The sequence below is a fragment of the Carassius gibelio genome, chromosome B10 (assembly GCF_023724105.1).
Source record: "Carassius gibelio isolate Cgi1373 ecotype wild population from Czech Republic chromosome B10, carGib1.2-hapl.c, whole genome shotgun sequence".
Taxonomy (NCBI): domain Eukaryota; kingdom Metazoa; phylum Chordata; class Actinopteri; order Cypriniformes; family Cyprinidae; genus Carassius; species Carassius gibelio.
This window is the reverse complement of record NC_068405.1, coordinates 19397680-19411471: the sequence shown is the minus strand read 5'-3', so window position 1 is coordinate 19411471 and position 13792 is coordinate 19397680. Positions and strand designations below refer to the sequence as shown.

Here is a 13792-nt window from a genome sequence, read left to right as displayed (position 1 = left end):
TGCATTAACTCATATTACACAATCATATCTCTGTATGAATGAATGATGCGCGGTTCAGTTTACTACACATACTGTTACACACATTGGGTCTCATTCATGAAACATTCGTAAATATACGAGTAAATATCTGAGTGATTTGCGCGTAAAGAGAACTTCCTGAAAACTCTTCTCCTGATTCACAAAAACTTCGTAAACGTCAGATGTGATAGTGAAATGTGTGTGTGTGTTAATGAATTCCAATCAGTCGTAAATGGGACGCGCGTGCACGCTCACTCTCAATTACCATAAATCCCGCCTATTAAATCCGACTGACAACTATATATGAGCATCATATTATGACACCAAACGAAGGATTTCAACATGTCTTCTCAAAAGCGACTGAAAAAGAAACATTTCTCAGCTGCAGAAATTGAAGTTTTATTATCAGAAGTTCATTCAAAACGCCACATTTTATTTTCAAGCGTACTAGTGGCGTATCAGGTCCTAAAAAAGGAAGTTTGGCAGCATATTACAGATCCTATTACTGGCTCTCATAATAAAAGTTAAAAGAAAAACCGTATGTAATTAATATATATAATATTTTTTCAAAATGATGTGTAAATATGTACCCGATCAAGGTGAATTAAAATGCAGCCGTATTAATGAGCAAAACGTTCAGACGTTAAACACACTATTTACGCGTGGCTGGGAGCCGGTGTAGATTTCTTTCGTACCAACTAACATTTGGAAAATACGAACGTTTTAATGAATCCGAAAATTTACGCCAAAACCACTTTACACGCGATTTACACAAAAATTCGTTCTACTCGTGTTTCCTGAATGAGACCCACTGAATCCCACAATGCTCGCAATTTAGTCTTCTCACTAAATGAGGACATAAATACACAACATAAAATTAACTGCCAGTCAATTCATGAGTATTTTACCATTTCATTTGAGTAAAACTAGCGTCATATGATTTACACACAGAAGATATTCACGGCAACCCATCAAAATAAAAGTCTGGTTTAACTTGAATACATTTCGGCAGAAATATATGACTTTTGTCCAGCAGAATGCACATACTACTACTACTAAAAATATTATAACTCTATTTTATTAAGGGATGACCACACAGCATTTCTTCCATGTTTTAATTTTAATTCTAAATCCACTGTTTGCCAAAAAATTAAGTTTTATGTTTATTAAGTGTTATGTTTATGTTCAATAATCTAAAGATAAATTAAATTAATGTGTTATGCCTTCATTTGATAACCAGTTACACAAAACAGATTTTTAGAATTTAATTCAATAAGGCTATTTTAAGAATGTGAATAAATTATGTTGTTTTTTATGCACTCAAATAATTAAACTTGCTTCAACACAGAATTGAAAAAATATCCCTTTATTTTACGAATTGTGCATACTCTAAAATAACAGAATGTGTGCTGAACAGAATGCCAACTAAACTCAAATTCACAATTAAAATATAGTGAAGACAAAATACCAGAACTTTCCAAGTATAGGTCTCTGCAGGAAAGTAATGGGAGTTACCAGATCAGGGTGTTTTTAGACCATGATCCCATAGTGATGGTAGGTTTAGGGGTGGGGTTAGGTAAGGGGGATCATTTTGATTGCATGAAACACCCAGCAGTTTGAAAACACCCACAAGGTCATAAACGCCCACTTTTGCTCTGCAGAAACCTAAGTGTCGAACCTTCTATTCCATGCTTTTGACTATCACATCATCTTGATTTGTGGCCTTTTTTTCAGTATACTTTCATGTTTTAAGGTCAAGTTGAGGTCAAAGTTCTGACAAATTATTTTTTGGAGATCATCTTCCTCTGAATGAAACCTTTAAAAGAGGCACAGTGTGGATTCCAGTCTCTCCAGATGCACCTTCCCAAGATTTTTACAGCTAATAATGCTGTTACAAATCACTTTTCACTGATGCCAAACACGTGTTTGGCACCATTAGTGCAGCCATCCATTCAGTTAAACCTCTGACATGTTTACTTCTGCTCTGACACACATCCAGATGCTTTTCAGCTCCAGTCACACTTAGAAACAATAACAAATCCTTCCTTTTCCCTCAAAACTCAATTAAGGGATAGAGGGAAGGAGGGATGCATTAAAACCTTGATTAATTCCTGAGCAAGCACAAAAGATTTCTACAGCACACAAGGAGAGGTGACAGGAGGATGAGCTAAAGTGCACCCGAAGAGAGAGAGAGAGAAAGGCAAGAAGAATCCAAACACATGCAACTTTAGCAAATTTAATAGCCAAATAAAAAATGCATTAAAGATAATGCAATAAATTACATAATTTGTCTTACAGCAAAAACAGTAATATTACTAGTTTAAAATAACTGCAGACATTACCCCAGTCTTCAGTGTCACATGATTCTTCAGTTAATATCAATTATTGCTGGTGTTCAGTTAATAATAATGTTTATTACTTCTGAACGATTGTAAACCACAGTTTTCACAAAAATATGAAGCAGCAAAAACTGACAAAAATAAAAATTGGTTCTTAGACACCAACGGAGCATATTAGAATATTTCTGAAGGATCATGGTCACACTGAAGATTAGAGTAACGCTGCTGGAAATAAGATACTGGCATTATAGGATCAAATCACATAACTAGAAAACAACTTAACAGTATCTTACTTTTTTTTTATCAGTATCTATATAATATTTAATCATTTCAAACTTCTGAGCATCAGTATCAGCTGTAAATGTTCCATCTGTAGTCCCATCTAGTGATTCTAGTAAAAAGAAATGACACTACACCTTTAAATACTTCATAAATCTGTATATTCTGTCATTGAATGTACAGTAACCACATCCACCAGCCAACACACCAAAAAAGAGTGAAGATGACTTTGAAAGTTCAAGCATATATGTGACTGTCTATCTACCTGTCTATTTGCATCAGCACCAGCAGCTTGTATTTGACACTCATTCAGGATGCAAATCAATCCAGTGGCCAGAGATCAGAGCCTTAAACAAGAGCACATCCACCTGGGGTTATCAGGGTTGTTCAGCCTGGATATTTAGCAGCATCCCTGTTCTTATCAGCACAGATCTGTCTAATGGAAACAGCAGCTGGCCCTGTTCCTGCACTACCAGCAGCAGTTTCATCTGCTTCCTGTGACACATCGGCTCTATGTGAGAGGTGTTTCCCTTCCCGACACCACTGCTGCCCTGTCTATGGATGCTTAAGTTTTTAGCCAGCTCTTTATGCTCTGTGACAGGCCTGCCCACAGGGCTGATGGGATTTCTACAAGCACTGCAACAACGCAATTACTTTCTCTCCTGCTTTCTCCGTGGTGACAAGCCGACACGACTGCCTAAATCCTCCTGGAGAAGCAAGAGACAGACAGCATGGTAAAAAGACATCGATAGAGGAATAAAGTGAGCTTGCATGTTACACAACTTACATTATTCAGAGCAAAAACATAAGGGCACCAGAGTCCGTCACCATAATGCCTCTGTGGCGTTTCTCTCAGGGACATACAGGAAGAGGTTTGTGCTAATATGATGTGGTCGCTTATTTGTGCAGAATGTGCTTCTGTCACTTATTAAAATGAGATCTGAGTTATGAAGATGTATTCCCAGCTCAGCTCGAACAGGCAGGAACACAGACGATGGGCTCCAGGGAGGAGCTGGAGAAACGGAAGAGACGAGTAACTTTCCCACCGATCTGCGTGCACACCTGCTGGTGTTTTAGAGCAGTAAGGAGAATTCAGCAGCATGAGCGAGGACACTCGGACACTGAATGACCTCTCTCTGGTTCCCAGAAGGACAGCGTTTCCTCTCTCTTTCAGTGCAGCAGTGAGTGTGTTCGACTGTGTGAGATCTGTTGCAGGGTCATGGCTGTTTCTCAAGGACATTTCTAGTGGCTTTTTTCCTGACAGATTTTAAGTGGCATTACAGTATACTACGTCACCACAGTGAATTGCTGCATTCAAGTAAAACAGGATGGATCTTCCAATAGCTTTTAAAATAAGGAGTTGAATATTAATGCAAACAATTAAGTAATTTACAATCATAATGTTAATTTTACATGAGACACAATACACTATTCTAATTTTAACATTATTTCTTCTTCAAACATTGTTCTTTAAAGAAAAAAAAGAATCAGCTGCATACAAAGTGCGCATATCTGGTTTTCGACCACTGAAAATGGATAATATTCAATAATCTCCATATCTCTGGGATTACACAATGTAGGGCCTTGAAATGTAAGATTCCAAAAAATAAAAAGTTTATCTAAAACTAGAATAAATAGCTTTAATACTACTTATTATTTGGCATTTGAGTTATAGGCATGCAAACCTTAAAAAATTATAATTTATGGCACTCAGACAGGTATGTTCAATGCAGCTGTCAACACTTTTTGTTCCTCAGACATTCCTCTTTAAAAGAAAAGTAGTATCATATTAAGTAGTATCGCTCTTACAAGCAAAAATTTTGTTGTCTGCATCAACTCTAGTGAAGTATAACCACACTTTGGAACGTTTTACTGTCGCCGCCATTGTCACTCTTTGTATTAAGCAGGAGTTTTCGTACTGTAAGGGGCTGTTCACATATCACGTCTAAAACCGCGTGGAAAACACTAGGCGCGCCACTTTCTGATTTTTTCCCCTCAAAGCCTTCTGGCATATGCGCTCCTGAGGAGTCTGCCACTGCTAAGCAACCATGACCTGCTCTTTCCATGAAGACGCGGAAATTTCAGCAATGGATAAATGGATTTGCAGCACTAAAAACTGCTTGCAGTAGCACTGCTACTAAATTAATTTAAAAAATCCACATACAGCTATCAGCTGTTCTTTCATCTTGGCTGAGCTTTCAACACTGTTACGGAAAAGGTGAGGAAGTTACATGACCTGCGGTGCACTTGCGGCATTATGAAAAGTTGAGATGTTTTTAACTCGATGTGGTGCACGCGCCTGGAAAAAACGAGCTTGTCGCACAGCGTGCGTTTCGCGACCACGTCGCTTCCATTATGAGCGTGCATACCGTGCGCCTACATTTGATATAACGAATAAAATCCATTTTAATACAGAGTTTCGGTACCCATCCCTATTTATGACTAATCTTATTCTTATTAATTTATTTTTATACACTTCATTATTTTTTTTTTAATTCATTTGCCCTCGTAATCTTCATTCAAAAACATTAACCCTCCCTCCCCTTCAAAATGACTCCTCTTCTCTTCTGGTCACGAGTTAGGGCGCAAGGGTGGAGCTAGTGACGTGAGGGGTAAACGCTGGGATAAACAACACTTTATAGAAATCAATGCATTGACCAGTGCTGACGCAAGCCATGGGGGAGTACACTACCCTTAAAAATGTAAAGGATATTAGGATATTACCACAAAATTACTCTTAGGACATTGGAAACTATTTTTTTATGAATATGACAACCTGATGGAGGACGCGCTCAGTCATTCAGGCAGTCTCTCGCTCTCTCTCGTACACTGTTAGGTATGTTTTGTGCCATTAATTGTCGTCATCTTCCTCAGTAAATAAAGATCTGGCATTCTGATCTGCCTCCATTTTGTTAGCAATGCCCCAACTTCCAACATTACAATCAATTCTCGAGGGACGAAATCAAGTCCCATTCTCTCATTTCAGGTGCCATTTCATTTGGATAGACATCACAGTAGAAAAAAAAAGAAGACAAATCGCTACTTCTGTTTCGTGCCAACTTTAAGACTTCTTGAGTTACAGGAATGCAAACTTCGGAGAAAGAAGAAAAAAAACGTGAAAAGTGTCGTTTCCCCATTTTTTAATGGTCCCCATTGACACTTAATGCAACAAAGATTGCTAAAGTCAACCAATTTTACTAACAGACCTACCCATCTATGTGTAAAAGTAACATTATGATGCTGCCATCTTTCTGAAGTCGCTTTTACCCCCCGTGATTTGACTCTCAGGTGAAAATTGCCATATTGACCTTACTTTAAAAAATATTGGATTACTCTATAAATATTCATCCATGACATTTAAAATATTGTCTTTCATCACTATACATATCTATATTTCTTCAGAAAAAAACATTAGCAAAATCAAAAATATGAGCAGGTGAAGTTTTTGAAATTTGATTGATATGACACAGAATGACCCTGCATTTTTTGTTAGTTTTGTTAGAAAAGTTAGTCATACAAGATTGGAATGATATGGGTGAGTAAATGTTTTTTGGGTGGACTGTCCCTTTTAGTTACAAAGAAAGCTCTCCTGAATCAGCCTGAAAAGTGTTTTGCTAAATGATAGATTATGGAGCAACTATGGGTTCCAATCTTAAATCTTTAACATATTAACCTGAAGTTTTATAACAAAAGGTGAAAAAAATGTGCTTTGAAATATTTCAGATTAAAACGGGACATTCGATAATTAAAAAAAGAACCATATCATGAGCTCTCACATCAGAAGAGCCGAGATGTCCCAATAGCCTCTCTATGAGACACTCACACAGTTCCACCATGACTCGAATGAGAGCTTTCTCTTTCTCTTATCCTCCATGGCCCCTGATTTAGTGAATGACAGTATTTGTGGACAGCTGATTACAGTTGTCTGACTTTGGCTTCATCTCTCAAACAAGGCCACTTGAACCAGAGGGGATCCGTTCAAGCTGAGACCTCTTTCCTGTGAGGAGCTTTTCTTCATCCTGCTTCCAATCAGAGCACTTTCTCCCTCAGCTTTTGTGCCTTCTATTCATTTCCAAAAAGGAGTGATTAGAATGTGGCTGCAGCCATCAGCGATCCACGCCAGCTCTCACTTTCTCAATGGTGATTACAGGGTGAGAAGTCCACCTGCCCCTGACACCAGATTGGCACACGCACACGCAAACACTCACACACACACCTGAACTTTTAAAGCATTTGTGGTAATTCAACATCCTACCAGTCTAAAGTTAGTTACTGTGAGATGTTTCCGTGATAAGGTGTGGACTTATAATAGCATTACTGCATCCATTATGGATTGTATATAATGAGCTGTTTTTATGAATGAATAGAGTGAGGAAGTTTCCATACAAACAGCTCAGTAAGATTCACTCAGTTAACTCCCTTCAGCTGAACACAGAGAGAGAACTGAGAACTGCTCACGTTTATGAACAAACCCGTGCCATCTGTGCACTGGGTGAGCTTCATATGCAAAATTAATATCCAGAGGAAATGTGAAAATGCCACATAGAAACAGTGAGTGTGTCACTGGTATTTGCAGAGCGATAACGCTTGTGCTATCAGTGACAGTTTAACTAAAAATACTCTCAGACTGAGAACGAGAGAGTGATCTATCAGGATCAGTCTTGCAAAATAATATTTTTCATTAGAAAGAAAAATTTGATTTTTTTATTTATACCTCTAATTGCTTCTGGACACTGGAGACCAAATGTAGACTTTTGTTTTTGTTGAGACCTTAGCACTGACTGAAACGGTGTTTAGATTTCAATGGACAACAAATTTGCACTCAGACAAAGTGGATACTTAAGAGTTCTTGGTTTCCTTCATTTAAGCCTCCTGAGCAATGAAAAAGCAACTACTGAGTAGGCTTGCTGTGATAGACCGTGTTGGCGGTGATACCGGTCACAACACCGGTATGTCATTTGCCAACTGCTGCACCATCTTCCACCGTCATTTAAAATTTTCTAGTAATAAAATTAATTTAGTTGAGTTAGAGAACAGACACTGCAATTAAAAACTGAACGCGGCTGCTCAATACACCGTGCCGAACGACTTGACTAGATTTCATTCATGTGAGGAGAATGAGTCAAGCTGACTGACAAGAAGAGTGAGGTGAGACAGAAGAGATGATCGTCAAAGATTTAGTTTCGAAATTAAATACAAAAGCACATGTTCGGCAATATTTTGGATTTTGAAAAGCTGGTTGACTTTTGCCTTTTATCAAAGATGAATTTGGAACTTTTTTTAAACATTTGTTTCTTATTTAATTGGCTCCACAGTGTTTGTTGATTTTCAGTTTTGTATACCTAGGCTATTTAAACTGTGTAAGTTATTTGTTATTTTATATTAGGCATAGTCTATAGAATAGTGTACTTTGATTTGTTTTGTTAATAAAAGTTCTATGGTCTATATACTGTATATGCTAAGTTGAGTTTGAAGTTGTACTGCCAAACTGCTGCTAATTTTAAAGTGAAAGCAAAATACATTTTACAAGCTATTTAAAAGCAAAGGAGAGTGAGAAAAGAGGGGAACCCCAAACCTACCCACTGGTACTATACCGGTACAGCAATACTGGAACTACCAGTGTTGTTACATGTCGATTAAATGGTGGGGAAATTTCCTCACCATCACAACCCTACTACTGAGCAATAAAAGTATCCTCTGGGTTTCGTTGTTACATCAGCTCTCCTTTTAAAATAAACACATCCTGTCAGAGTTCTCCAAAACAAAAAAGTATCCTCAATTACTAATTAAAATAATTAGGGTGACAAGAGAGGTAAAGACACTGAGCTCAAATGTATGATTGGCAGGTAAAAACTCTTAAAGTCAGTTAGCTAGGTTTCAACACTCAACCTTAAAAACATATTTAAACACACAGCACAAGACAAATGCTTACACTAATCCTTGAAACTTTCAACAGCACCTTAATGAACCATTTTTATCAAATAAAATCAGTGCAAAAAATGCAGCCTCTGTGAGTAAGTATTAAAAGATTTTTTTTTATTTATTAAAGGTCTTACCTAAGCTAAAGGTTTTTGCATTCGCAGCAAACTCTTAAGCTTTTATTAATTTTCATTCTGCTCTCTAAACATCAGTATTGGCCATTAAAATGCCCATAACAGTCAACCATTAGCCATTACAAAATCTACTTCAAAAATATTGATGAAGTATTTTGAAAGAAAAAACAGCCTTTGATAAATCCTGAAGGATTTCTCATTGCTTTCAAAGAATACTAATTTCATGATTATGAATGGCTAGCCTCAGGCTGAATTTAGGCATTTGCACTTGGGAGAAGTTAAGAGTTTAACCAAAATGACCTCAACTGTAATACTGCAGTTCTTGTTCTCTCTCCACACCCACTGTCCCGCTGAGTCACTACAGCTGGAGAAAAGAAAGAGAGAGCAAGAACAAGAGAGAGAGAGAGAGAGAGAGACATTTTGCTAGGGATGTGTAAAGCAAGCTGTCACAGTCGCTTCTCTCCCCTCCTGATGCTAGACTCACAGATGACTAGGCACCAAGCTGGCACTGCCATCCTGCAGCTCTGCCCTGTGCTCTGTAGAGCACCTTCACGGCTGCTGAGTTCAGATCAGCTTTCTCCTGTACTGCAACCCCACATGACTCCTGTAACCTCATCACCGCCAGCTTTTAAACAGGGCCCAATGAGCAGACGCACTAACCCACCTAACCTGCCAGATCAGACCACGAGAACTCAGGCACTGAATCACATGGAAATGATTCCACACAAGCAAAGGAACAACCATCTAGGTTTTGAAAAAGCCTAAATGTTTAATTTATAGACAACATAAAACCCAGTACCAATATGGCACCAGTACCTATGGAACCGGTATCCACTGAACCAAATCAGAACGCAGATATCGGTACTCAGTTTAACTCACTATCAGAGTAATACAGTAAAATATTATTTGTGGTTTTGTATTTAATATTGTTTTATATTAACCTTAAAGTAAGGGAAGCACAACTCAGGAAATGAGAGCATCCGAGGAGCATATAAATGCTATGTTTATTTATTTTAAATATTGTTTTGTATCAGTTCAGGCAACGTTTAGGCACTACTACAGTTTTAAAAGTATCAATTTGGCACCGGTATCGTAAAAAACCCAGTCGATACGCAACCCTACAACTAACTTCACGACAGATAAATGAAAAAGGATCAGACTCTGTGGTAGACTATGTAAACAACTGACAAATTTTGAATGATTTTCCAAAAGAAAGGCATCATCATGCAACGTTGACCTTTGTTTATTTCTACATCATAAAAGACTACATACACGCAGCAAAAGTTGTAACTTTTTTTAATTTAACTTAAAACAATCAAACACTTACAAAAATATATATATTTAACCATTTTTGCATTTGCAGAAAGCATTTATTACTAGGGATGGGTTTTAACGGTATTACTACTCTTACGATACTGCTTAAAAGTCTGGTACTTTAACGGTATTCTTATCTTTACTTTGTGTTACTTTGTGCTGTGTTAGGGCCGTTCACATATTGCATTTTTTGCGCGCTCAAGTTTGTTATTTCCAATTTATGCGTGCTCATAATGGAAGCGACTCCTTTTTTTCAGATGCGTCCGCACCGCATCGAGTTAAAAAGATCTCAACTTTTCAGAATGCCGCAAGCGCACCGTGGGTCATATGACAGGAACTTACCAATCTGCCTCATCCTTTCCCGTAACAATGTTGAAAGCTCAGACAAGATGAAGGAACAACTGATCATAGCTGTATATGGATTGGGGCCGCTAAAGGCAGTCGAAAACTGTGCATTTCTCTGTCTGCACATAATGCACTTTTGAAAGATGCTTTGACAGATTGCTTGTGTTTCCGCCCTTAAATGCAAACATTTTGTTGCACTTATGAAAACCAGCGTTGTCTGCATCAACTCTAGTGAAGTATAACCACACTTTGGAACGTTTTGCTGTCTCCGCCATCGTCACTCTTTGTATTAAGCGGTTTAATACAAAGAGTTTTCGTATATGTGTGTGTGTGCGCTGTGCTCGTTCTTATTGTGTGTGTGTGACTGACAAACAGCCTCCGCGGTGCGCATGAGAGATCTCGCAGATCTCACAGACAAACGTCTTAATATCGCAAATTATAAATGTTTGGTAAGATAAAATGTGCACGATAACATAAAGCAAATCTCTTCGCCATTGTCAATCTTTATTATGAAGCAGGAGTTTTCATACTGTGTGCGTGCGCCTTGCTCGTTGTGGTGTGTGTGTGTGACTGACAAACAGCCGTGATTGACAGATCACGCATATCTCTTAATATGATCGCACATTAGAAATGTTTGGTGAGATAAAATGTGCACGATAACATTATTAAGCAAAAATACATAGTACATTAATTTTTTTCCCTCCAGTACCGAAAGCAGAACCGATACCGTCAGATCTTACTGATACTACGGTCTTTCATAATTAAGCCCGGGGCCAGTTTAATACCGGGTTTTGGTACCATCCCTATTTATTACACACATTGCCTTTGTATTAAATACATATATCTACGACAGTTATGTTCAGTTTCAACATCACAAAAAGAGTTTGCACTTTAGTTTTTTGTGCAATAATACACTTTTGAAGGACATGGTACCAGGCACCTGCCCTTGAAAAGAGATTTATTTAACTCTAGAACACACATGTACAATCACTGGACTAGCCAAAAAATACAGTTTGTACTTCTGAACGAATAAAGTTTCGCTCTGAAACATTCCACAATCTCTCACAATAGTCCTTAACAGTCTAAACCTCATCCCACAATAGCCCCATAACACACTAAAGCTGTCATTTGCACTTTGTTCTCTCTTAGACACTCAAAAAGAAATTGTTCATCCAAGCAGGAAATTCAGCATCTGGTCAGCCTCTGGGGAGTCCGAACCACTGAGTTATCCTAACACACACACACTCTCTGACTAACCAAATCTCTTCATCTCATTTTCATGGACTCATTCATTTCTCCCCTCATCTCTCCTCCGTTTCTGCTTTTCTTTCTCTATCTTTTGTAATTGCTCCCAGATCTCTCATTTCTCAGCCATGCTCTGCCGCTAAGCTCTTAAAGATTTAGGCACCTCACATAAACACAATCCTGTTGCACACCTCGACAGAACCACAGGAACCCTTCATCTCTCATCCCTACACTCTTTTCCCCGTACCCCTATAGGTCTGTAAGATGATTAAAAATGTAGTTCTTGCCTAATGAAGCCCTTGGGCTTGTAAAATTGTTGGTCACTTCAGACGAAAAACAGCTCTGTGCAATGCGTTCTCTTTTTCACAGGAATTATGTTTTAATGCAATACTGTGAAAGAAAATACCCTTTTAAACCATTCGAGTGGATGTCAGAAACGGGTAACAGTGAGTACCCATCACTGAAAAGCCATCATAAATAACAGTTGATGTAACGAACCAGAATAAATCAGTAGAAATTGTTCCATCTATCCATCCATACAGATATGATGCATGCAACATTGAATGAGGCTTGATGTTGTGTGTTAAAGAACAATATGAAAACAGGCACTATGAGTCTCCCAGTCTCTCTGACAGGGTTTGATGCATCATATCTGCACTGGTCAGGGTGGCATGTAGGTACACATGCTTAAAAAATTCAGTATAATAGAAGGAAATACAAATATTTGAACTTCAAAAGCAAGCTTATTTAACTCAAATTAGTGCAGATGCTTTTTTTTTTTTTTTACCTTACACACATTGTCATGAGAACGATCTCATAAAACTTTCAAGCACAGCTTAGTCTGTTATGAATAAGCATTGCTAAATGACAAAAAAAGTTAGGTTATGAGTGTAAACTGCACATAGCTCTGTGTCCCTTTGATAAAGGCAATTACTACATGTTTAGAGGCTCTGACATCCTATTTTGCCGAACACACAATTGCTCTGTTGTCCATTATATTAAATGAAATCCTGTGATTACAAACTCTAGAATGCTAGAATAAAAGAGTGTCATATTAAACAGAACAACCAGAGGCCATGCACACATTCCCTTCTCTGCTACTTTAAAAACCAAAATCACCAAATGTTTCATAGTATGCAAATTCAAAATGAATACACACAACTTAATGGTTAGTCATAAAGTCAGGAGGGAAACTTTAACACACTAATAACAAGCCCTTCCCATATTGATGCTCTCACACTGTTACTCACTGAAATTAAACACATACACACAACTTTGTTGTGCACACAGACATTATACATTACCATTCCATAGTTGAAATTCTTACAATGCTTTTTATAGAAATGTATCGTGCTCCACAAAGCTGCATTTATTTGAACAAAACAGGGATACTTTTTTATTATTGTTTGAAATGAACAAAAGGAATAGCATTTGTTTGAAATATAAATCTTTGAGGGGGTGCACTGTGCAGGTAAACATCCATTAGCACATATTGTCACATGTCTACTTCCTGCCTGGCTTATCTGGACTTACCAGGGCTACACATAAACACAGGGAAAAAAAAAAACCATGATATTTGATATTTTGAAAACACATTAAACATCTCACAAACCAAACTACCCAGGTTTTCTCATAGCATCTTATAACCAACAGCATGAGACATACGGATCAATATTAAAAGGCAGTTTGGCAGACGTACTCACCGCAAAAGGAATGTGGTTTTATCATATCTGAAGGTCTTTCATGAAGACTCTGTGTATATAATTATTCTTGGAAAACCAGGAAGAGTTTCAAACCCTCAAATCAAAGTCTAAAATAAATAAGAGACAAAAGAGGAGGGGATCGCTTCCTCTCTCTTTCGCTCCGCTCTCTCTTCATCTCTCCTTCACCGTGCACATCAGAGCAGCTCAGGCCTTAAGCAAAACAGGTTCCTGAGTTTATTTACATAAACTTCAAAATGCCGCTCTGTTTAGGAGGAAACAAAGACAGCAGACATCAAAGTTCTTAAGATCTGACCAGCGCCTCCACGCTGCAGCCACCGCAGGCCTTGAGTAAACCTCCAAAAAGGATGTTTGCTTTATTCCCACCCAACAAACTTTTTTTTTTTTGCTTTTGTCATTTTTCACTGTTTCATCAGTACTGGTGGGGGAATTGTCAATGCGCAGAGGGTTTCCAGACCTCCACACAGACAGAAAGAGC

At 38.0% G+C, this 13792-nt stretch overlaps 1 protein-coding gene across 1 annotated transcript in view; it reads right to left on the bottom strand.

Moving 5' to 3' along the window:
* Window positions 1–13792, bottom strand: part of msi2a (musashi RNA-binding protein 2a) — a 164978-nt gene that overhangs the window by 104311 nt on the left and 46875 nt on the right. The window lies entirely within an intron of this gene.